Genomic DNA, 23,211 nt, shown 5'->3' on the forward strand with positions numbered 1-23,211 from the left:
GAAAATTCTTGTCCTAATATTCACTAAAATTGCATTTCCATAGTTTACATTTTCTTTTGTTCACTTTCCTACATGTGAAGGGTTTTTTTGGGGGGGTATTTGCTGGTTCATTTATTAATTTATTTTGCTTTCATCTTTTTTCCCCTACTAAAAATTTTTGTGTTTGTTTTTCTATTACAGTTGTCCCACTTTTCCCTTATTGCTTGCTCCCACCCTGCCCACCCCTTCTCCCACAGTCAGTCCCCACCCAGTTGTTCATGTCCATGGGTCATTTATACATGTTCTTTGACTAGACCCTTCCCCTTTTTACTCCCCCCATCACTGTTAGTCTTCTCCTTGTTTACATGCCTCTGGTTCAATTTTAGTCATTTGTTTGTGTTGTTCATTAGTCTCCTGTAATAGGTGATAGCTTATGGTATTTTTCTTTCATTGCCTGGCCTATTTTGGTAAGCATAATTCTCTCTAGTTCCATCCATATTTTTGCAGGTGATAGAAGTTCCTTCTTTCTTTCTGCTACATAGTACTCCATTGTGTAAATGTATCACAGTTTTTTGATCCACTCATCTACAGATGGGCACTTAGGTTGTTTCTAGCTTTTGGCTATTCTAAATAATGCTGCTATGAACATAGGGGTGCAAAGGTTCTTTGGAATTGGCATTTCAGGATTCTTCAGATATGATCCTAGTAATGGAATTTGTAGGTCAAAAGGCAGTTCCATTTTTAGTTTTTTGAGGAAATTCCATACTGTTTTCCATAATGGCTACACCAGTCTGCATTACCACCAACAGTGCACTAGGGTTCTCGTTTCTCTGCATTCTTGCCAGCACATGTTGTTTGTTGATTTGTTGATGATGGCCATTCTGACTGGTGTAAAGTGGTATCTCATTGTGGTTTTTATTTGCATCTCTCTGATGGCTAATGATGTTGAGCATTCTTTCATATGCCTATGGACTCTCTGTATGTCCTCTTTGGAGAAGTGTTTGTTCAGGTCCTTTGCCCACTTTTTAATTGGGTTGTCTGTCTTCTTGGTGTTGAGTTGTTTAAGTTCTTTACAATTTTGGAGATCAATCCCTTGTCTGAGGCATCATTGATATTTTCCCATATGGTTGGTTACCTTCTCATCTTGCTGATGTTTTCTTTTACTGGGCAGAAACTCTTTAGTTTGATGTAGTCCCATTTGTTTATTCTTTCCTTTATTTCTCTTGCATTAGGAAATATATCAGTGAAAATATTGCTATGTGGGATATCTGAAATTTTTCTGCCTATGTTTTTCTCTAGGACTTTTATGGTGTCATGGCTTACATTTAAGTCTTTGCTCCACATTGAGTTTATTCTGGTGTATGGTGTAAGTTGGTGGTCTCCCTTCATTTTTTTTACATGTCCCTGTCCAGTTCTCCCAACATTATTTGTTGAAGAGGCTCTTTTCACTCCATTTGATGTTCCTTCCCCATTTGTCAAATATTAGTTGACCATATAGGCCTGGGTTTATTTCTGGGTTCTCTATTCTCTTTCATTGATCTATATGTCTGTTGTTATGCCAGTACCAGACTGTTTTGATCACAGTGGGCTTGTAGTATAGTTTGGTATCAGGTATTGTGATTTTTCCTATTGTGTTGTTCTCCAAGATTGCTGTGATTATTCAGGGTTTTTTTTGGTTCCATATAAATTTTTGAAATATTTGTTTTAGGCCTGTGAAATAGACAGTGTTCTTTCATAGCAGTAAATACACAGTGTGTCTGCCAAATCAGAAGAGACATAAATCTACTCTAACAATGCTTTTGAAGATTACAATGGAATGTGGTGGTGGCCCATAACAGAGGAAGATGAAGGCAGTGCAGAGTGCTGGCTGGTCTGAACTGTGAGCCTGTCAGTTGAATTGTTAGCCTGCTTTCAGGGTAACTTGTTTGCTTATTTATTTAGTAAATACTTCCATCCTTGGTCCCCTTTCCATGCCCTGGCTACTTGCAGTATTAGTGCACACATTGATATCCCCACACATAACAATCAGATGTCTGGACAGAAGATGTGGCCAATCCTGGGCAAAGTGGAATTGATTTGAAGGAACCTGTCTTCCTAACAAAGGATTTGCAATAAACAACCTTCAAGAAAAAAAAAAAATCAGCTTGATTGATTGTTGCCAGATCAAAGAAATCATCCTTGTTACTTTTTATAACCGTTGTTCTCAATATTTCTGTCTCTGAAAAGGCATAGCACAACATAACACTGTGAAACCTATGAAATAATTTTTTAAAGACTTGAAGGTAGAGCGATAGGATTCAGAATTTAGGTTAGAAATGTGTTTTATACAGTCAGCATTTCAAGTAAATATATGTTTCAAATGAAAACAAGTGAAATTCTAACTGTAAACACTTACTTCATTAAATAACGAAACAGAGGTAGTGAGCTGTAAATATTGAATTCTATGTTCAGTGCTCTTGGTCTGTTGAATCTTAATTTTAAAAATTTATTCTTTATTGTATTTTTTTCCATTACCATTTAGTTCCCTTATACTCCCCTTCCCCCAGCAATCATCACACTGTTCTTAAAAGTTGTTTAATTCTTGGGTTATGGTTTAAGGAGTAGAAACAGTTGACACATTATTTTAAACTGATGCTTCGAATACTAGCTCATTAGAAAAAATAATGCATTCAATGGGATTTCTTGTGTCCCTTATGTAATAATTGGTTCCAAGCTTCTGAAAAGGGTTATGTATGCATGAAAACATCAAAGACTACAGTGTATCAATATTTATAATTTTTATTAGCTAACAAGTTCAATTGCAAAATGATGGTTTTCCATAGTTGAGTCTGCAGTTCAACAGATTCAAATGGAAATTTTATATGCTGTAAGCACTTTAAATGATACTACAGGTAACCCATTTACAGTTAACTAGTTAGTCAACTAGTAGTATGCATAGTATGTCACGTTTGTATTCAATGGCAGCCTTTGGTTTTCACTCACAGGTGAGGGAACATGTTGAACTGGGAAACTTATTGTTTGTTTACTCATGCTGATCTTTTAGACATCTTGATGCCTGTGACACCACAAAAAATTCTGATATGCTCTGAAAAGAATTCTTGTCAAAAAAGTCAACCACAAAACAACACCAACAGTTGTCAACCTTATAAAGCAAGTGACTGGCACATCAAGGAATGGCTGCTGACGACAGGTGACCCTACCGATGTGACCTGGATGAGCCACAGTGCTGATCATTTTTTAGATCTCTATTAGGTACGGACTTCTTGAACTTTCATGTACATAAGAGTCTCTTGGACATCTTTTCAATATACAGATTTTGAATTAAGATGTCTGGGAGTAGCCTGACATCTTACACTTCTAACAAGTTCCTGAGTGATGTTAATGTTCATGGATCATATGTAGAGAAGCAAGGAATGAGAGTGCTATTTATGAATTTTTGGTGGAGGAATCTCTGTGGTGGGGTGACTGTGTTCATTAACCATGTCCATATGAATAAGAGCAAATGAAGGTGAAATGCAAGGTATAGTTTAAGGAATTTCTCTTACTTCATTCAAATATCACTTTTTATTCTAGGGTATTTCTATCAGAGACAAGAAAAACAGATGAGAAGCAAAAAAAAACAAACAAACAAAACAAAATAAAACTCATTCAATAGTTACTCATTTTGGGTAGCACATAATTTTCACCCAGTTGTCTATTTTCAGAAAACTGTTCTTTTCACAAAGTGATTGCCATTTAAATGCAGATTTATAGGAAAACATTTAGGAAATGCCATGTAAAAATTGATTAGTTAATGAAATTCTATGCAAACATCATTCCTAATACATCCTTCCTTGTTTTGCTTTTGTTTTATTTCATCTGCAGTTCTCTATTTGGCCCCATTGAGCTGAAGGAGTTTTACATACGTAGGTGTTGTAGCTATATTACGGAAGAGAATTAAAGTGGGCCACAGGAATCAGATCATGACCTTGGTCTCAGCACAATGCTCTGCTCAACTGAGCTAACAACCTATGCATTTGTAGCTGCCTAGGCTAAGGGAGATGAATGTCTCCTTCTTTCTCCAGTTACTGAAGATATTTCAATGGTCCCACTGGACTATTGAGATGCATTTGCTTAATGTATCTGCCAGGTTATCCCAGCCCTTGCAATTTATTGGTGCATTCTGTCAAACTACAAGCTTACTCTGGTAAATCAACGAAGCTTTTTGGACAGTATCCCTAGTAATCAAGATAATTAGAAATTAAAAATCCTGAGAAAGTCATAGTAGAGCCCAGAAATATTTTTGTAAAATGTAAAAAAATTGTCTCATCCTCTGTATGCTAACAACCCTGTTTAAAACATTTTTACAAAATGTGAGTATGCCCAAAACATAACTTTCTCACTACCTACCAAATCATCCACATGTAGCAAACCTGAAAATATATTTGACAGAGATATTTCACATTCATTTGCTTTTTATAGTTAATGCAGTAGAGCTGCCTGGAGAATTTGGACTAAAACTTTAGTTTTCAAATTTGCTGCAGTTGTAAGGGTATCTATTTAGGTCTGGATAAAGATGTCATTTTATTGTTCTGATCAATAGTTCTGGATTCAGAAATTCCAGAGTCCACCATCTGAAATCACTTGCTAGAGTATATTTTAACATTCTGTGATAGGAATTTTACAGAAAAATAATGTTTTACTCTTTTAGTCATTTTTTCCCCATGTCAGAGCTCACTAATCTAGCTTATAAGATAGAAATGAGTATTTACTAATCTTATTTTTGTGGAATTCAATTTTTAAAATAGCATCAAATTGAACATTCAAGTTGTCATTATATGCATTTCTAAAATGCAATATAAAGTCTTAATTAAAATGGAAACCTTTAAAATAACCCCATGGTATAAAATCAAATGGAGTAAGCCTGAAGTAATATAAATCAACCAAAACAGCTTTAATGCTGTTTCTCTCATTTCCCTCTACTTTATTCCCTGAAGGGTATAAAGTTCTTATGAGTGTATTAGCAATATGATGAATGGCCCCCTGAGAATAGCTGAGCCCTTCTCTCTAGCAAATGGTGTAAGTGGTGTAGGCTGTTCACACTGTTGGCCTTCTCTATTCCATACCTTTGATCAGGCTGCTCTTCTTTTGAGATGTACATCATCCCTTTCTCTAACTAAGGGTTTCTCAATCATGGCCCTATTGATACTTTGGACTGAATAATTGTTTGGTGTCAGTGGCTGTCCTGTGTACTGTTGATGCTTAGCAGCATCCTTGGAGTGGAGACTCACTGGATGCCAGTAGAACCTTCTTTTTGTCATAAACAACAATGCCTCCATACATACCCAAATGTCCCCTAGGGGGCAGACTTGCCCCCAGTTGAAAACCACTGCTCCAGTCATTATTCCTTAAACCCAAACATAACTTACACCATAAAACCTCTCTTAATTATATATATTCATCATAATAACTTTTTAATTAAATTTATGTAAAAATGAAATTGCCTAAACAATACACACTTATGATGAACAACAAAACACTGTACAGATTAAGGGAATTATGGTCCATATTTGTCTCTTTCCTAACTCTCCTGTTCAGACAAATGCACTATTAAAATGAAAATCTTTCCAGACTTTTAAAAATCATCTAAAGATTGAAGAGAGCTATCACATTGTTTTAATTTGCTTCCCTTTCCTTGCTAATGAGTTTAGCATGTTTTCATATGTTCTATGGACATTTTTATTTTCTCTTTTTATATTGCTTATTAGTTTCTTTAGCTCACTTTTCCAATTTAGTATTTTTCATATTGAGTTACATTAAAATATATATTTACCTTATATTATAGGTAATTTTCTTGTTATGTATATTATAAATTTTCTTCTAGTCTATATATGTTTCTATTTTTTTATATAGCAAAAAGTATTAAACTTTTCCTTCATGGCTATTGGATTTTACACCTTATTTAGAAAGTCTTTCATTACTCAGATTTGTATTGTTAAAATATTCTGTTTTTTAATAATCTTATATTCTACTTCACTCCTCAATTAACTAATTTACAGTGCAAATTAAGGATTTAACTTTCTTCTTCTGTATTGAGTGATTATTATTATCAGTCAGTATGTGCTAATTTAAACTGCAGTAAAAAACAATTTTAGATTTCAATGGCTTACAACTTCTCATATTGGCTAAAGCTCTGCTCTGTGTCCTTTTAAATTTTAGCCCCTAAGGATCAGGCTTTATCTGTAACCTGCCAAGAGAAGAGAAAAAGAGATGGTAGAACTGCACCTTGGTTATTACAGCTTCTCCTCAGATGTGGCCTAATAGCTTCCACACATTTTACAGGACAACATAAATCATATGACCAACATTGACAACTATGAGTAAGAAGCATTATCTTTCCTTAGAGACAGGCTGGTGGAAAATGAGTTCAATAAGGACTAGTGAATATCTCAATAATAGCAAAATCTACCCAAAGAACCAGTTTTCCTAAAGCCATTAATGGAATATTTCCTTCATTTCTACTAACATGCTGTACCATCACCTGAAATTGGCAGATGTCACTTTGTATTATTATTATTCATCCTTTTATGAATCTACTCTCCCCAGCTAAATAATTTCTTAGAAACCAGGGACTGTCTCCTATTAGTATACACATAATCATTCACTGCATGTTTGAGAAGCTGGAGAAGGTCTAGACATTTATTTACTAGGGCAATGTGTAAGTAAATAATGAAGAAGCACAATTAACTCAATTTACTATGCAGTCTAAACACAATGGCTTAGATATGATACAGAGAAATCTGATAAGATCACTGGAAAGGAGTAGGAAGGGGCTGTAGGAGGAGGCAATGGTAAACAGTCTAGGATGAGATTGGCTGAGTTGAATGCCTCCAGAGTGCATAGAATTATGGGCTAAAGGATTTGAAATAAAAGGAGAGCTTTCAGGCTCTTGGGTGGGCTCATTGGCTCCCCTTCCATAAGGATGCCTGGCTGATCATGCTGCAGTTGCCTGTGTTTGCCAATGTACTGTATTTTAGATGAGAAGGAACTCTGGGTGCAGCCTAGGATCGAGCTGGCCTGGCAGAGGGTGGCAGGGTTATTCTTCTGTGGGCGTTCTAGAGGGGACCAGCTCTGAGGCAGAAGCCTGCCATTCTTTCAAAATGGTGTGGCTTTTATATCTTGTGTTGTTTTAATTTGTAAACTAACCCTATAGAAATAAAATAATTAAAACAGGGGAAAATGCTAGGAGAACTCAGGTGTTGAAGAGTTTAGCCTTAATTGATAGGCTTTAGTGACTAATGCATGTGAAAAACTGTTATTCCAAAATTGTGAAACTTTTGAGTAAAGGCTCCTTTCCTTTATCATCAAACTCTCCCTCTGGAATTTTGCCTAGAAGGTGATGGTGGACAGCAGGACCCCAACTGATGTTTGGTAACAGATGTACACATTTTTCTGCTATAAAGTAATAATTTAATTCTGAAAATCTCATGTTCAACAAAAGTATGCCCTAAAATTAACAGAAATGTATGGGATAAACAGGGTTTGGGCAAGTCACTCCAAAGTTATGTACTATTACTATAAAAATACTGAAAAGAACAAATTTTTTTCTTATAGATGCATTAACAGTTGAAAAGAAACATCAGATTTCTAATGCATAAAAATGCTAAAGTACATTAAAGTCTTTATCTTAATAATTTGAATGTACAATAATGGAAGAGGGTGTAGAAAAATATTTACCATGCTGAACTTGGAGAGAAGAGCAAAAGGTGCAACTATTTAAAGGAAACTCATTTAAAGCTTTCCAAGTGGGTAAGTAGTCAAGCCAAGCCAAGAGAATGTGGGGTCAATGGGCATTTCATTCGGTTGGATTTGTGTACTTTGTTATCAGTGGCTCTTACTCATAAACATTAAAAATCTGAGAAAAGAGCTTATGAAGCAAAATGACTTCTTTGTTATCCTGACATAATTTTCCACCTTACCATTTGTATATAAGCTAATTTTCATTACAGGGATAGACTGTACATTCAGCAACATGAATGAATTTTAAAAACATAATGCTGAGATGAAAAGGTGGGAAACAGCAAGGAATTTATCACACAAGACTTCTTATGTAAATTAACAACACAAACAGCTCTATGAATTTTACAAGGATATATGCATATTTAAGGGTCTTCCTCAAACACATTAGAGGAGGTATATATTTATTGGGAGGGAGTGCAATTAGGGAGAGGAAACAGACAAGAGAGAGAAAACAAAGTGAAATAGGAGGGGAATGTTGCAATCACTGATAAACAGAGCCCACTGTGTACTAGGGAGAATAATTAACTCAACCCCTGTACCTGAGAACACAGTATGCCTCATATTAATATGTAATAAGCATTCAAATTCTGCTTGCGTTGTGGCTATCATTATTAAGAGTTTTCTAGTCCAGTCAAACCAGTTCAAGATTTCGTTGTCTCTTATGTGCTAAACTCTGCTAGTAATTCCACTTAAAAGCTTTAAAATTATAGTATCGGATGCTTCTGGGATGCAGTTTCCTTCCATGTGAGATTCTGGGTCTAATGATGGTGTAGGGTCTTAGAGGTCAAGGTTGTAAGAACGACACTTTGTGAGTTCTCCCTGGATGCAAGGTGCTCCCTCATTCTTCAGGTTTGTGTGGCAGTCTGCTCCATACAGATCAAATGATATCCTCTCTCCAGCCTGGTCCTATACTTGTGATGCCAGGATCATCAAACAGTTTCAATGTCCTCCCTGAGCTCCCAGACAACTTGAGTTTGGTTTTGGGAATTTACGGTGGAGGATTATTGGGAGCCATATGCACCTTTATTGTGGGCTTAGAAGATACCTGCTACTATTCTAAATTTGGGCTCCTGTTTATTCTTTCATATATATATATCCTTTTCTCTACCTTCCACCTTTTTTTTGGGGGGGGGTCACAGATAGGCTAAAGTTTCTTTCATCTGGAAAAATCTTCCCCTTCATTATGCCTCCCTAGTGAAGCTTATTATTTTTCCTCCTTCTCACGATAAATTTTCTGCAAGAATATCCTCCCCACCAGAATGTAAGAAAATAAAGGGGCTTATTTTGTCTACTACAATATTCCCAGTGTCTTGAACAGTGTTTAACATAGTATAAAAGGTGATCAATAAATATCTATGGCATGACTGAATAAATAAATGAATCAACAGTACTCAGTCTCTTCTACTTTCATTCACTATCTAGAATGTTACAGTCAAACCCCTTCCTACCACCACAATACAGAAAATAAACAAACAAAAAAATTATCTTACATAACATCACCATCAGTCAAACTGTATGATATATTTTGGACTACACTGTTCTTAATTTTTTTTCCCCCACAGCATTTGACCCAGTTGTTCACCTCTTATTAAAAAAAACCCCACTTCTGGAAGACTAGCTATCCTGAATCTTCTTATATAATTCTGATAATTCTTCTTGTTCTCTTTCTCTGGATCTTTTTTCTTCACAAATATTTTAAATTTTAGTAATCTTTTCTCTCTTTCCCTGTTCTTCAGGTTATTTACTTTGTTGGGGCCTCATAAATATATAACAGCAGCCTCTCTCTGGAATGACAGTCTTATGCTTTTAGAAGTTTATAAGAATTTATTTTATGATTCTTTCATAGCTACTTTATATTAGCATTTTATAAGTTATACTAAATTCCATCCCCATCAAAATTACTTGCTCCTTCTCCTGAGTTCTATGTCAATGATCTTGCCTTATATCCAGTATCACAAGCTGGAAATGCTAGTGTTTACTGATTCCTGTCCCCGTTCCATCCCCTTCCTTTAATTATTCTTCAAGGCCTACCCATTGGGCTTAAGAAGTATTCCTCAGATCAGGCTTCTATTCTTTATTCCCATATCTTTTGTCTTTGCATAATATCTATGTATTTCCTATTTATTTATTTTTTCTGCATTAATGCTAAAATTATCTCTAAAATGCAGAGACAATCCTCCATCACAAGCCCCATTTTCTCCAGATTGTCTATATTATAAAGTTTACCCTAGCTATAAAAAGGATTTTACAATTTAGGCCCATCTTCATCCTTCAAATGAATTTGCTTTTTTTCCCTCAGTTTGTTTTATTTTTTAGTACCATTCTCCACCTCAATGTTTTGACTGGAATTCTTCATTGACTAAACTCCTTGATCAAGAAGGGTCTCTTCTACTAATGATCTAAAGGTGTAAGATTATCCTTAGAGAAAAAAGCTTTCTACCTTCATCTTACTGCTGTTAATTCAATGCCCACCTCTGAGAAAAAAGGGCCTCACTTTTTTCTTATTAATATAATTTTGTCAAACCTGTCTTTCTATATATGGGGTACCCATCTCTCTATCCATCATCCATCCATCTATCTGTCCATTCACCCCTCCATCCATCTATTTATATCTACCATAAATCCTATATAATTTAATGCCAACTGAAGAAATTTAAATGTAGGTGCAAAGTATGAAATTTTATTCTGTATCAAAAGCTACAAAATTCTATTCAGAAGATTTTAGCTATTCTGCTTAATAAAATGTTACTTTTTAGAAATATTATTTGAACCCAGTTCAATTTCTTTACTGCCTGGGGCCTCTGTACTTATAATAATTTTCATGTCTGGTAGTCACAGTTGTTGTGCATTTAGAACTTAAAAATTTGGAGTCAGGGGTGTTTATCCCTTTGGTGAGACTGTGCCCTAGACGGAAAATGAAGGCCCTAAATTTATAGTGGGCATCTTAGAAGTAAAGGTACGTCTGCCAACTGAAATGTCACAAGAGCCATGTTGACAGAGTTTAATGCATTTAAAGACATACTCTGGGCTTTTTAGAAAAATAATAAAATGGGAAATATACTCACACTGTATTTCCATATGTTTAAACATATCAGATACCCTATCCTGATTGTTTTACTCCTTCTCTCTGAATGTTCTACATTCATGAATCTAAAGAGTGAGACAGGAAACTGATTTACAAATCTCCCATGAGGGTTTTCTATATGTATAGCTTTCTTTTAGGCACCATTGTCTAATCAATACAGCTGGAAACACCAATTTTAAAAATGGAATTTTAACTAGGTTCTCACATATCATGTATTTCACAATACAAATTTTTCTGAGGTGGACTTAAAGTCATAGTCCTCACAGAGGCCAAGAGTAAATGCATTATAAGAAAATATAACAAGTATTAATATTTGCATAGTTAGCTTAAACAAAAGGGAATAATAGTTCTTTTTTTTTCTTTTTTTTGAGTGATGGCATTTCCAAACATGGACATTTGCTTTCTAGTTTTTTATACTAGTTAAATTGTCTTGAAAAAATATTTCTTTTATGTAAAATAACAGGTAAAATACATTTAATATTTTATAGAAAGAAATGAAATAGAAAGGTTTACTTTTTTAGTAGAAATATTGAGAAAAATTTAAGTGGCTTATAGACAAAATCATTACTTTGATCTCAGAGAAGGATGATGCAATCCAGTAGCTCTTTTCTATGTTTTTAGTTTACATCCTTCTCTGAGCATTGCCCCAGGGCCATATCTTCAGTTTCTAATTATGCTCTGGAGGAGTGAGGGAAATTTTCCCAGGAGGTTTATGTCTTCTTGAGAGCTGTCTCCGGGAATTGTTAATATCTCTAGCCTTCAAGTGGTGAAGAAACAGGTATTCATGAGGGAAGCATTCATCAATGTAACCCATTCCCCCAAAGCCAGAAACACATTTCAAATCATGTGTAGCCAGCATGGCACTGCTGCTAATTACTCTTATTACCTTAATAAGTGGGGAACACTAGAATAATACATTTTCAGTTGTAAATTAAAAATGACAATATATTAACTTTGATGCTGTCATAATGAAATCTGTATTGTCAAATCCTTGTGAGCTAGAAAATTAATTATATTTGTACAAACTTTTTTCTTAACTAATCACTAACAAATTATAAAAGCACATGGACTCTTTTTGGGGAAATAATTTTAGATTATTATCTCAAATGTAGTGTTGTTAATTTTGTTGGTCCAGTCAATGTGCTGATTGTTATACTTCTTAATTCTACTTTATCTCTCAGAGATTGAATCATATTAAAATCTTTTGAAAATAAAACCACACAATGTTTGTGAGATTAATCTTCATTGAGTCATTGGGATTCCTAATGAATCTATTGAATTTATTTGACTTGACTTTATAAAAACAATATCAGAGTCAATTGACATTATAATGAAGGGTTTGCAAGAACTACCTAAGAGGTTTTTTATTTTTTGTTTTTTAAAAAATTTTTATTAGAGCGTGGTTCAGTTTCTGCATAATCTGTAGTTTATGTCTCTACTTAAGATGCTGAGCCAGAACTGAACAGCCCTGGGCTATTAAGGAATAGGTTCTCACTCAAGCAATTGGCCAAAATTGACTGTATTGGTATCAATTGTGGGTATATTATTGTACTCATTTTACTAAAGGGCATGTCACATATTTTTCCTCCAGAAATTTTTAGCAAGTGGTTAAAAATAACCTTTAAGAAAGGTTATATTACTGCTGAGGCCTAGCCAAACCTTTTGGATAGAAATCTACATCCATCATACTCAGATCTGTTAAAGTAAGTCGAATGAGTACTTCAGTAGACATGAGGTTGAATTTAAATGTCAGTGGGCTGTGTTTTCTGAAAAAGTGGCTGGCTGAGATGACCTTTGCATGCCAATGTTGCACTTTGTAGTTTGAAAGGTAAGGAGAAGGTAGTCCACAAAATTATGTAGTATTAGGACCCAATGAGAGCAAAAACAGATTTAAATTTTAATTCTGAAATTTTCAGCTTTGGCTAAGGATGAACATGAATCTACACCTTTTATGTTTTTGTTTAATCTTAGCCTGAAAATTCTTTTAGTAACAAATTATGTACATTGTCAGTCAAGAAAGTATAGAGTTAGCAATTATAGAAAAAGCTGTCTAAATAACTCTTTATTAAACACTTGTTTCTTTAAAACATACAGCACATTCTATAATTTTAGACTGTTGCAATTAAGTTCCCCAAATTTAATTCCTAATCCTAGAAAATATCACAAAATTACATTAACAATTCTTCATTAAAAATAAGTGATAATGAAGAGTGTTCACTTGGGGGGAAATAAATCACATAAAGGATCTAAATTGAAATAATTTGAAGACTAACTGTTGCATTTTTATATAGTTTCAAAACAATTCAAGAAAGAGTTAAATAAATTCCCATAATAACAGTGGAAAAAATGGTAGTGTTCTCATTCAGTGAGCATTTATTATGCATGTTGTGTGCATAGCTATTTATAGATAGATTCTAAATGTGTGAGCTGAAAAGCCATATAATTTCTTTAGTGACATTGTATCTAGATAAGCCTAAACTCTTTTGAAATACATACCCACACTGAACATAGTTCTCTTCATTCAGCTTCCTTAAATAAGCATCAGAGGGATTTAAATAAACAAATGTGGATTGTTTTGCCCCTACCTTAAATTTCCTTCACACAGTACCTCTTTTAGAACATATATTCTAAGGACATGTGGACCAGTTGAACATTTCCTAATTTTAGAAAGGAAGCCATTGCCCCATGACTATCTCACTGTGTTCTAAGTGGCATCTTGTATGGTGAGACTAAGAATAGAACACTCACATGTTCTGCCAAGATTGTCCTTATGCCTATTATTCTTCTCCTTTCCTTCTTACATCTACTTTCCGGGAACTATTATTCACTCTCTTGGTTTAAATTATCATCTGTATTCTTATGATTTTCAAAATTGTCCTTTGAGTCCTGCCTCTTTTCTGCCTAAACACTGTAATATGCATCTACCTACAGCATATCTTCACCATGATCTGTCACAGGGCCCTTGCATGCATTCTTTCCTCCAAAAACTTGATCTTTGAACATTTCCAGTATCAGTAAAAGTATAGGTCCTTGAGCAACATTTGGGAAGATATAAACCTTACAGCAAGTTAGAAATGTGCAACTACCACTTCAGATATATTGCTTATCTTTTTTTTTTTTTTTTTTTTTTTTTTACCGAATCTGTTATATTTAAAACCTGGGATAATTTTAAAATATATCCTCTCCCTGTTATAATAATAACTGCTCAATAAGTTTTATTAATTTTACCTTCCAAGGAATTTAAAAGTAGAATAAATGAAGTTGTACATTAATGACTGTTGAGACTTAAGGAACGTTAGCTATCCCAGGATTGAGATGGATATATGAAAGTGTAGATTAAAACATGAGAGTGGATTAAATTGCAAGGAATCTAACATAAGATGAGAAGAGAACAGATAGACATGAGGATAGAAACTTGGGGCACTAATGTGCTTTGTATCCCAGGCCTTTAATGGTTCTAGCATAACTATTGAGTGCAGGAGTCCTAGAATATGTAATGTGTATTGTGGAAAACTCTGACTCCAAAAAACCTCCGCTGCCTTGCGGCATACCTCTTCAGGGGAAAGGCTAAGGGAGTAAACCCCGACAGAAAATCCGGAGCCGGAGTCCCTAAGGCGGTTTGACGTTGTAGTCAACACCGGCAACTCCTGCGGCGCACCTGAAGCCAAGCTGTATTGACTCCGTCTTTCCCTTGGACCCTTCAGCTGCAAAGAGAGGGTGGGTCTGCTGCATGGGCAACAGCAGACCCTCCATATCACCCTGCCCAGGCTCTGTAGCTTCAGCTTCACTGGAGAGGACACTCCAGCGTCATCGCAAGATGTCGATTCAACACGAGAGGAGACAGATACCATGTCACTCCCGAGTCGAACTGCACAGCCATTCTCGGCAGTGCAGATAGACTCTTAAGAAGCTACACCATCGTCTCTCGAGACGGACGGCTGCCGACGATTGTGGACAACAACTTATGACTTCCAGTTTGTGGTCTTATATGACCCTATTCACCTGTTTATGTAGGTTCCTATTTTTCCAACTCTTCTCTTAGGGCTTTCATTGTGCTCGTCATCTTTCCCTGGCCCCAAAGCCAGACTCTTGGGTCCTAATGTAGACCCATGTCTCTGCTTTGGGTCTTGGCACTTTACCTTATGCCATGTTGCTTTCCTCTGGCCCTATCATTTATGCTTCAGATAAAAGTAGCTCCTGCCTCTACCGAGGCCTTGTCCACTTCTAAAGGCAGACAGGGAAAAGAGTGAAAGAGACTTGAAAGAGTGGAGAGACAGGTAGGGTGAGCAACAGAAGAGGATGCTCTCTGAGACACCAGGAGGGAGTTGTCAGCTGTGCTTTAGACATTGCCTGGAATAAGGACTGAAAGGAGGGAATGTGGCCTTGGAAGTTCTCTGCAGTGAAGAGCTGATCTGGCTTTTATAAGCTTGAAAATGACCCATAGTTTACTAATCAGGTTACCCACTTACAGAGAGATAACATGTTTTCAGTCCAGACACTCTTTGTTCCTTCTTTTCAAAGCTGATGTCTAAGATGACCCAGTTTGTCCCAATAATTTTTTGTTTCTTTTATAACTCTAACTATACAGGTAGCACATGAACAAAATAAAGTACCTTAAGTAACAAAAATTGCAATAAATATTCTCAATATGTTTTTTTTTTTTTTTTGCTTAAGATCTCAGAAGTTTTAAAAAATCTAAACATAATCTCCACAGAATTCCCTGAGGTAAGTTAGGTTCTGTGTGTCTAAAGGAGGCCACTTCCATCAGGAAGAAGTAGAGTTCTAAGATTTTACTCTTTCCTACACATATCACTAGATAATGGTTTTCACATTCAAAAAATTTTCCCCAAAGTCCCAATTTTTACAACAGATAGATGAGGCTGTCCAGTTGGAGGGGATGGGAAAGAAGGGGTGATGCTCTGAGCCCTATCTCTGTGATTATCTCATGTTCCAAGAGAATATATTAAAAAGTCCCCTGAACTCTTGATCTCTGGGAATAATAGTTTGAAAATTGCTGCCCTGGACCCTGAAGATATGTATTTTAACCACACTGAATACTTCAGAGAGTCATAATGCTCAGTCATGTAACTGCCTAAAAAATAGTGAGCTTGTTTCTTTCTGTTTATAATTGTATTAGTGTATATTAAAGATAGATTGTTCTGTAAACTAATTCTCACTTTCCGTTGTGTGAACACTACTAGGGAGAGGCAAGCAAGTCCGATGCTGTAGGCAGCATGAATCCATCTTCAGGGACTCAATAGCTCCTTTTTTTAAAAAAAATATATCTTATTGATTATATTGTTATAATAGTTCCAATTTTTCCCCTTTGCTCCCCTCCACCAAGCACACCCCTCCCCCAACAATCCCCCCCCAATTCCATGCCCATGGGTCATACATACAAGCTCTCCTGCCTCACCCTTTCATATATTCTATTTTTAATAAAAATTAATTAATTAATTATTTTAACAATAAAAAATAACAATTCCTCCTTCTCAGACTTAAGACCCTTTATAATCTTATAAAGGACAATGGGCGAAGGTCTCGAGCTCCTTTAGCTGCTTCAAGCTGGACATGGTCATTGTCCTATCTGCCCTTGGGTCCAGAAATCCCTAATAGTGTGGGGGTGTGGAGGGGAGGGCGGTCGTCCCACATGGGGAAGGATCGTGCAGACTCCAGGTCAGTTGGCTGTCCCCAGACAACAGCATGCTTGATTTAACAGGCTGGCATCCTTGTCGTATTCTGGAGGCAACAGATTTGGCAACAGGGTTAAAAGACATGATTCAACTCGTAACCACTAGATGACAAAAGACGGGTATTAATTTTTCAATGTCCCACATTAGGGAAAAGAAGAGCTTCTTTGGAGGAAGGTGTGTCAGGTACATCTCACATGTCCAAAACCCTTTTGACCACTATACTTAGTTTGGGCAGAGGGAAATATTTTAGGTTTCCCCCCTTTCAGACCTCTTCACTCTTTCTGTACAAGCCATTAGGACAGAAAAGAGAAACCAGTTTTAAAGTGAAGCCCACAGACCACCCCATTCTTCACCAACCCAGCCACTTAGTTCAGCCAAACCATTGAGTCTCAGGAGGCAGCGGTGCAGACAGGATTAAATGAGGCCTATATGTACAGACAATCACTCAGGTAATGAGCTCATGGGTGTATGCCCTTTGAAAACAGAAAGCACGTGTTAATTTATGTAACATAACTCACATACAAGTCTCTAAATCTGTAGGACTGTCTTATCGGAAAGACATCCATTTGCAAGGCATTTGACATTCTTTTTGCCTGTAAATTAAACACTTTTGATAATACCACAGGCATAGTTTAATTTTCAAATCAAAACAAACTTTAAATGAAGATAAACTTTAAAGATGGTTAGCTGCACTACTTTATAGTCTACCACTGATCATTGTGATTTTCCTTGAATAGTGATTTTTCTCCTTAAGATTACCCTTTTTGTCATTAAAGGGACTGCATTAAGTCCATTTTTTAATTTATCCTGTTCATTTCCATAAACACAACAAGAGCAGAAAATGATCACTTATGATCTCTAGTTCTGCTTTGCTGGAACTTACGCAAGAAACATTTAGGGTGACCTTCAGTCGGCCTTTCAGGGCACAGAAGCAGAACCACATACCTGGCATTCAGCCTTGCCTGTAAACACCTCTCTTTTCCAAGTCCTTCTGGTTTTCCATTGTGCCTTAAGGTCCCTTCTAGCCATCTTTCAGGAAAACAACCTTCATTCCTTCCCTGGAAAGATTGCCATGGACCGCACATCAAATGAAGGTACCAGGTCTTTTATCTCGTGGGTTTTTATTACCTTTGAAAGTCAATCCCAGTTCCTCAGGGCTTTTTGGTAACAACCAGAGCCCAAGCAGGTCTCCTTTAGGCATGACATTCCAGTCAAAGTCTTAGTAAAAAAAAACAGTATTAACAACTGGTCTTATTAGTTTTATGCAAAGAACCTTATATCATTACTTACTTCTTTAGAATACCAAACTCTGGAGGGATCAGATAGGAAAATATACAGTGTGAAGGAAAATCCTTGTCCTTCTAATATTCACTGAACTTGCATTTCCATTCTTTATATTTTCATTTTTTCCCCCACTAAAAATTTTTGTTGTTTGTTTTTCCATTACAGTTGTCCCACTTTTTTTCCCTCTTGCTTCCCTGCACCCTGCCCCCCTTCATCCCACATTCAGTCCCCACCCAGCTTTCCATGTCCATGGGTCATTTATACATGTTCTTTTACTAGACCCTTCTCTCCCTCCCATCTCCCCCTTTGTTACTGTTAGTTTATTCCTTGTTTACATACCTCCGGTTCAATTTTGCTCATGTGTTTCTGTTGTTCATTAGTTTCCTGTAATAGGTGATAGCATAAGATATTTTTCTTTCATTGCCTGGTTTATTTCGCTAAGCATAATTCTCTCTAGTTCCATCCATGTTGTTGCAAATGGTAGAAGTTCCTTCTTTCTTTCAGTACTTATTCATTGTCATTTTCCCCTTTGTACTCGTGTTCCTCTCTGTCTCTCTCTGTTTCTTCATCTTCTTAAAGCAGACCCTTTAACATCTCTTGCAATGCTGGTTTGGTGGAGATGTATTCTTTTAGCCTTCTTTTGTCTTGGAAACGCCTTATTTCACTTTCCATTTTGAATGAGAGTCTTGCTGGGTAGACTATTTTTGGTTGTAGGCCTTTGTTTTTCATTGCTTGGAATATTTTTTGCCATTCACTTCTGGCTTGTAGTGTTTCTGCTTAGAAATCTGATGATAGCCTTATTGGAGCTCCCTTGTATGTTATTAGTTGTTTCTTGCTTGCTGCTTTTAGGATTCTCTCTTTGTCTTTCAATGTTGCCATTTTAATTATGATGTGTCTTGAAGTTGGGCTGTTGGGGTTCATCTTCATTGGGACCCTTTGTGCTTCCTGGACTTGCGTGATTCTTTCTCTCCTCATGTTAGAGAAGTTTTCTGTCATTAGTTTTTCAAAGAGGTTTTCTATCCCTTGCTCTTCTTCTTCTCCTTCTGGGATTCCTATGATATGGATATTATTATGTTTCATGTTGTCCTGCAGCTGTCTTAGAGCCTCTTCAGTCTTGTTCAGTCTTTTTTCATTTTGTTGCACTGTCTGGGAGTTTTTGTCGACATTGTCTTCCAGCTCGCTGATCTGATCTTCTGCCTTCTCTAGCCTGATTTTAATTCCTTCTATTGTGTTTTTCAATTCAGAGATTGTATTCTTCATTTCCTCCTGGTTCTTATTGATAGCTTCTATGTCCTTTTTCGGCCCCTGGCTGGTTTGGCTCAGTGGATTGAGCGTCGGCCTGCGAGCTAAGTGTCGCTGGTTCGATCTTCCAGTCAGGGCACATCAGAGAAGGAAAACTCTGACTCCAAAAAACCTCTGCTGCCTTGCGGCATACCTCTTCAGGGGAAAGGCTAAGGGAGTAAACCCCAACAGAAAATCCGGAGCTGGAGTCCCTAAGGCGGTTTGACGTTGTAGTCAACACCGGCAACTCCTGCGGCGCACCTGAAGCCAAGCTGTATCGACTCCGTCTTTCCCTTGGACCCTTCAGCTGCGAAGAGAGGGGAGGTCTGCTGCATGGGCAACAGCAGACCCTCCATATCACCCTGCCCAGGCTCTGTAGCTTCAGCTTCACTGGAGAGGACACTCCAGCGTCATCGCAAGATGTCGATTCAACACGGGAGGAGACAGATACCGTGTCACTCCCGAGTCGGATTGCACAGCCATTCTCGGCGGTGCAGATAGACTTTTAAGAAGCTACACCATCGCCTCTCGAGACGGACGGGCATGGGCAACAGCAGACCCCCCATATCACCCTGCCCAGGCTCTGTAGCTTCAGCTTCATTGGAGAGGACACTCCAGCGTTATTGCAAGATGTCGATTTAACACGGGAGGAGACAGATACTGTGTCACTCCCGAGTCGGACTGCACAGCCATTCTCGGCGGTGCAGATAGACTCTTAAGAAGCTACACCATCGTCTCTCGAGACGGATGGCTGCCGACGACGATATGTCCTTTTTCATGCTGGTGTAATTCTCAGTAAGTTCCTTGTAGTTTTTCTGGAGTTCCTTGTAGTTTCCGTTGAGCTCATTGAGCTTCTCCATAATCCATGTTCTGAATTCCATACCTGATAGTTTGCTCCCCTCTATTTCATTTAGCACTCTTTCTGGGGATTCTACCTTTCCTTTCTATGGGTTTTTTTCTCTGTCTCCCCATTTTTGTGACTCTTATTGTTTGTTGGTGCTTCTTAGAATGATCTGCACTTCCTGGATCTGCCCCTGGTGGCGTCAGATCCTGTACCAGTCTGGTCCTAGGCAGCCTGTTAGAGACTTCCAGGGATCTACTGCCTTTGTCTGACTTCTTTAGTTGTTAATCTATTCAATCTGTGATTAGCCATTAGGCTTAAGGACTGTGGGTGTGGCAACTTAATTCCTGTAGGCTGGGTTTTTGCTTCCCCTCAGGCTGACACCACTTGGAGGGAGGGGAATGGTCTGCCTGCAGCACTGGGGATGAGTCAGCACTGGGACCCGGTTGGCTGCTCCCCCAGTTCTCCCCTCAAAGCCACCACACTCAACTCTCCCCAAGCATCTCCAGTCCTCTCTGCCCTCCCTCCACTCAAGCCCAGAGTAAGTGGGGGCCAAAACATTTTTGTATGTGATCTGCTTAAGAGCTCTTTTTCTCCTGCTGTTTCTCTCTGACTAGCAAGAAACCCTGTGGCTTTTAGCTTTTCACAGCTGGATACTATTTTACTTTCCACTCTGTTGCTGTAGGCTGGGAAGAGCAGCTGGGGGTTTAGACCCTGCCCTTCTCAGGGGGAACCCCCAGCTGCTGAGCTGTTTCTCAGTCCCTTTAGCTGCCACCTGTGAGAGCCCAGCCAGCCCTTCCGTGTCTCTGCACTCCCTACCAGTCACGTTGTGATGTAGCGGCTTTTTCTGTCTCTCCGTGGTTATAAGACTTCTCTCCAGCTATTGTTCGGTTGGTTATTTTAGATGATTTCTCCAAAATTAAGCTGTAATTCCAGACCAGTTCTGGGAGGAGGTTAGTGTAGCTTCCACTTACTCTTCCACCATCTTGTTTTTCCTCAATAGCTCCTTAAAGGAGTGAGAGAGGAGAGTCCCTGTTCTTCATGCTTGCTTGTGAGCACCTGTCATGGTATCCCAATAGACTTCTCACATTACACGTTGAGTGGGGTTTTAATTTTATTAGCTAGCTCCATGAATGGGCACTCTTCCATCAGTCAGGATGTCTTGTCACTGAGACTTCAGAGAAACTTGTTTTAGAAACAATATTTTGTATTGGAATTTATTATAGCCCTTTATCTATCATTTATCTATCTATTATCTATCTATCAGTAATTTCTTTACCTAAGTTTTCTTGTGTCCCTTTGTGTTTGTGTGGTAAGAACACTTAACATAATATCTACCTCTTAACAAAAGTTTTAAGTACAACATCGTATTGTCACATATAGACAGCATACTGTACAGCAGATCTCCAGAATTTATTCATCCTGTAAGATATACCCAAGAACCTTTTACCTAGCACAGAAGGCATTGCTGTCCTGATGTTTTCCCAATGTCTCTTCCATAGATTGTAGGTAATAGACAGGCACAGCTTTCCTTCGAAGTCATGACACCATTTCTCTGTAGATAAGGAGAGAAGGGCAAGACTTCCCCTTCATTCTCTGAATGATACTATGAGGTTTTCCAGAGTAAAGCCATATTGGGCAACATGGCTTTGTCAGCTGTGACTTTGCAGGCATAAAAGTGATTATTTTATTTTATTTTAATTAGATTTTTTTGTAATAGAGTTTAACAAGTGTAATTGTTTTTGTGGTCAAAGGAAAAACAGTTCACTAAGATATACACTGCATATAAATTGTTATGCAGGTTTAGGAGGTTAAGAATAGTATAATTTTGAAACGAGATAGTACATCGATTTAAATATATACACTTGTTTTCTTTGTGGTTTTTATTTGCATCTCTCTGATGGCCAATGATGTTGAGCATTTTTTCTTGTGCCTATGGACATTCTGTATGTCCTCTTCAGAGATGTGTTTGTTCAGGTCCTTTGCCCATTTTTTAATTGGGTTGTTTGTTTTATTGATGTTGAGTCGTATAAGCTCTTTATATATTTTGGAGATCAGTCTCCTGTCTGTGATATCATTGGCAAATATGTTTTCCCATATGGTTGGTTTCTTTTTCATCTTGCTGATGTTTTCTTTTGCTGAGCAGAAACTCTTTAGTTTGATGTAGTCCCATTTGTTTATTTTTTCCTTTATTTCTCTTGCCTTAAGAGATGTATCCGTGAAGATATTGTTACATGGGATATCTGAAATTTTCCTGCCTATGTTTTCCTCTAGGACTTTTATGGTGTCACAGCTTACATTTAAGTCTTTAATCCATCTTGAATTTATTCTTGTGTGTGGTGTAAGTTGGTGGTCTAGTTTCATTTTTTCAAGCATTTGCTAAAAACGTTTGCAGCAATGCAGATAATAAATCTAGAATTTAAAGTGATTTCAAAATATAATGGAGAGAGTTCAGGGAAACCATGGTGCTAATCATTGGTTGCAGGAGAAATTGGAGTCAGTGGTTTCAACTATTTGGACACAGAGATAAAGACAGTTAAACAATTTAAGGTCAGTGGTGTATTTATATTTAATAGTATTAGGCACACATAGCTGCTATTATGGTGTCTAATAAACTAATAGAATATACTAATATATATTAAAGTAATACTATTTTATTCAAGGTCCAAGAAATGTGTTTGATGTTGGTTAGGCAGGCCATTATCCCAAATGATTAGTTTTCTTTATAACAAAGAAAAAATATAGAAGGAGAAGCAGGACATATCCATTTCATCTTTCATTCTTTAATTCATTCCAAGATCTTTATTCTGTGCCTATTGTACACAAGTCACTGTTCTAAACACTCAGGATATAGCTGTGAACAACAGAGGTCTTGTTTCATGATATTTATAATCTAGAGAAGAAGATAAACAATAAACAAGGTGATAAATACTGTTTGTATAATTGAATATCATACAGTGATATGCTCCATGAAAAGAAGAGTCAAAAGTTAGAGAATGACTAAGAGATAATATTTAATAATATAATGAATATACATAGTATTTAAAGTATATGACTGATAGATCTCAGAGGGGAGGGAGATAGGGGGACTGGAAGAGATTAGCCAAAGAACATATATGCATATATGCAAAGCCCATAGACACAGAAAACAATGTGGTGGAGGCATGGGTGGGGGTGCAGTGCAGGGGCTTGGTGGAGGGAGGAAAGGGGGGCAATGAGAGACATCTATAATAGTGTCAACAATAAAAAAATTTTAAAAAATAAAAGAG

The sequence above is a fragment of the Furipterus horrens genome, unplaced genomic scaffold (assembly GCF_987537825.1).
Source record: "Furipterus horrens unplaced genomic scaffold, mFurHor1.1.pri manual_scaffold_12, whole genome shotgun sequence".
Taxonomy (NCBI): domain Eukaryota; kingdom Metazoa; phylum Chordata; class Mammalia; order Chiroptera; family Furipteridae; genus Furipterus; species Furipterus horrens.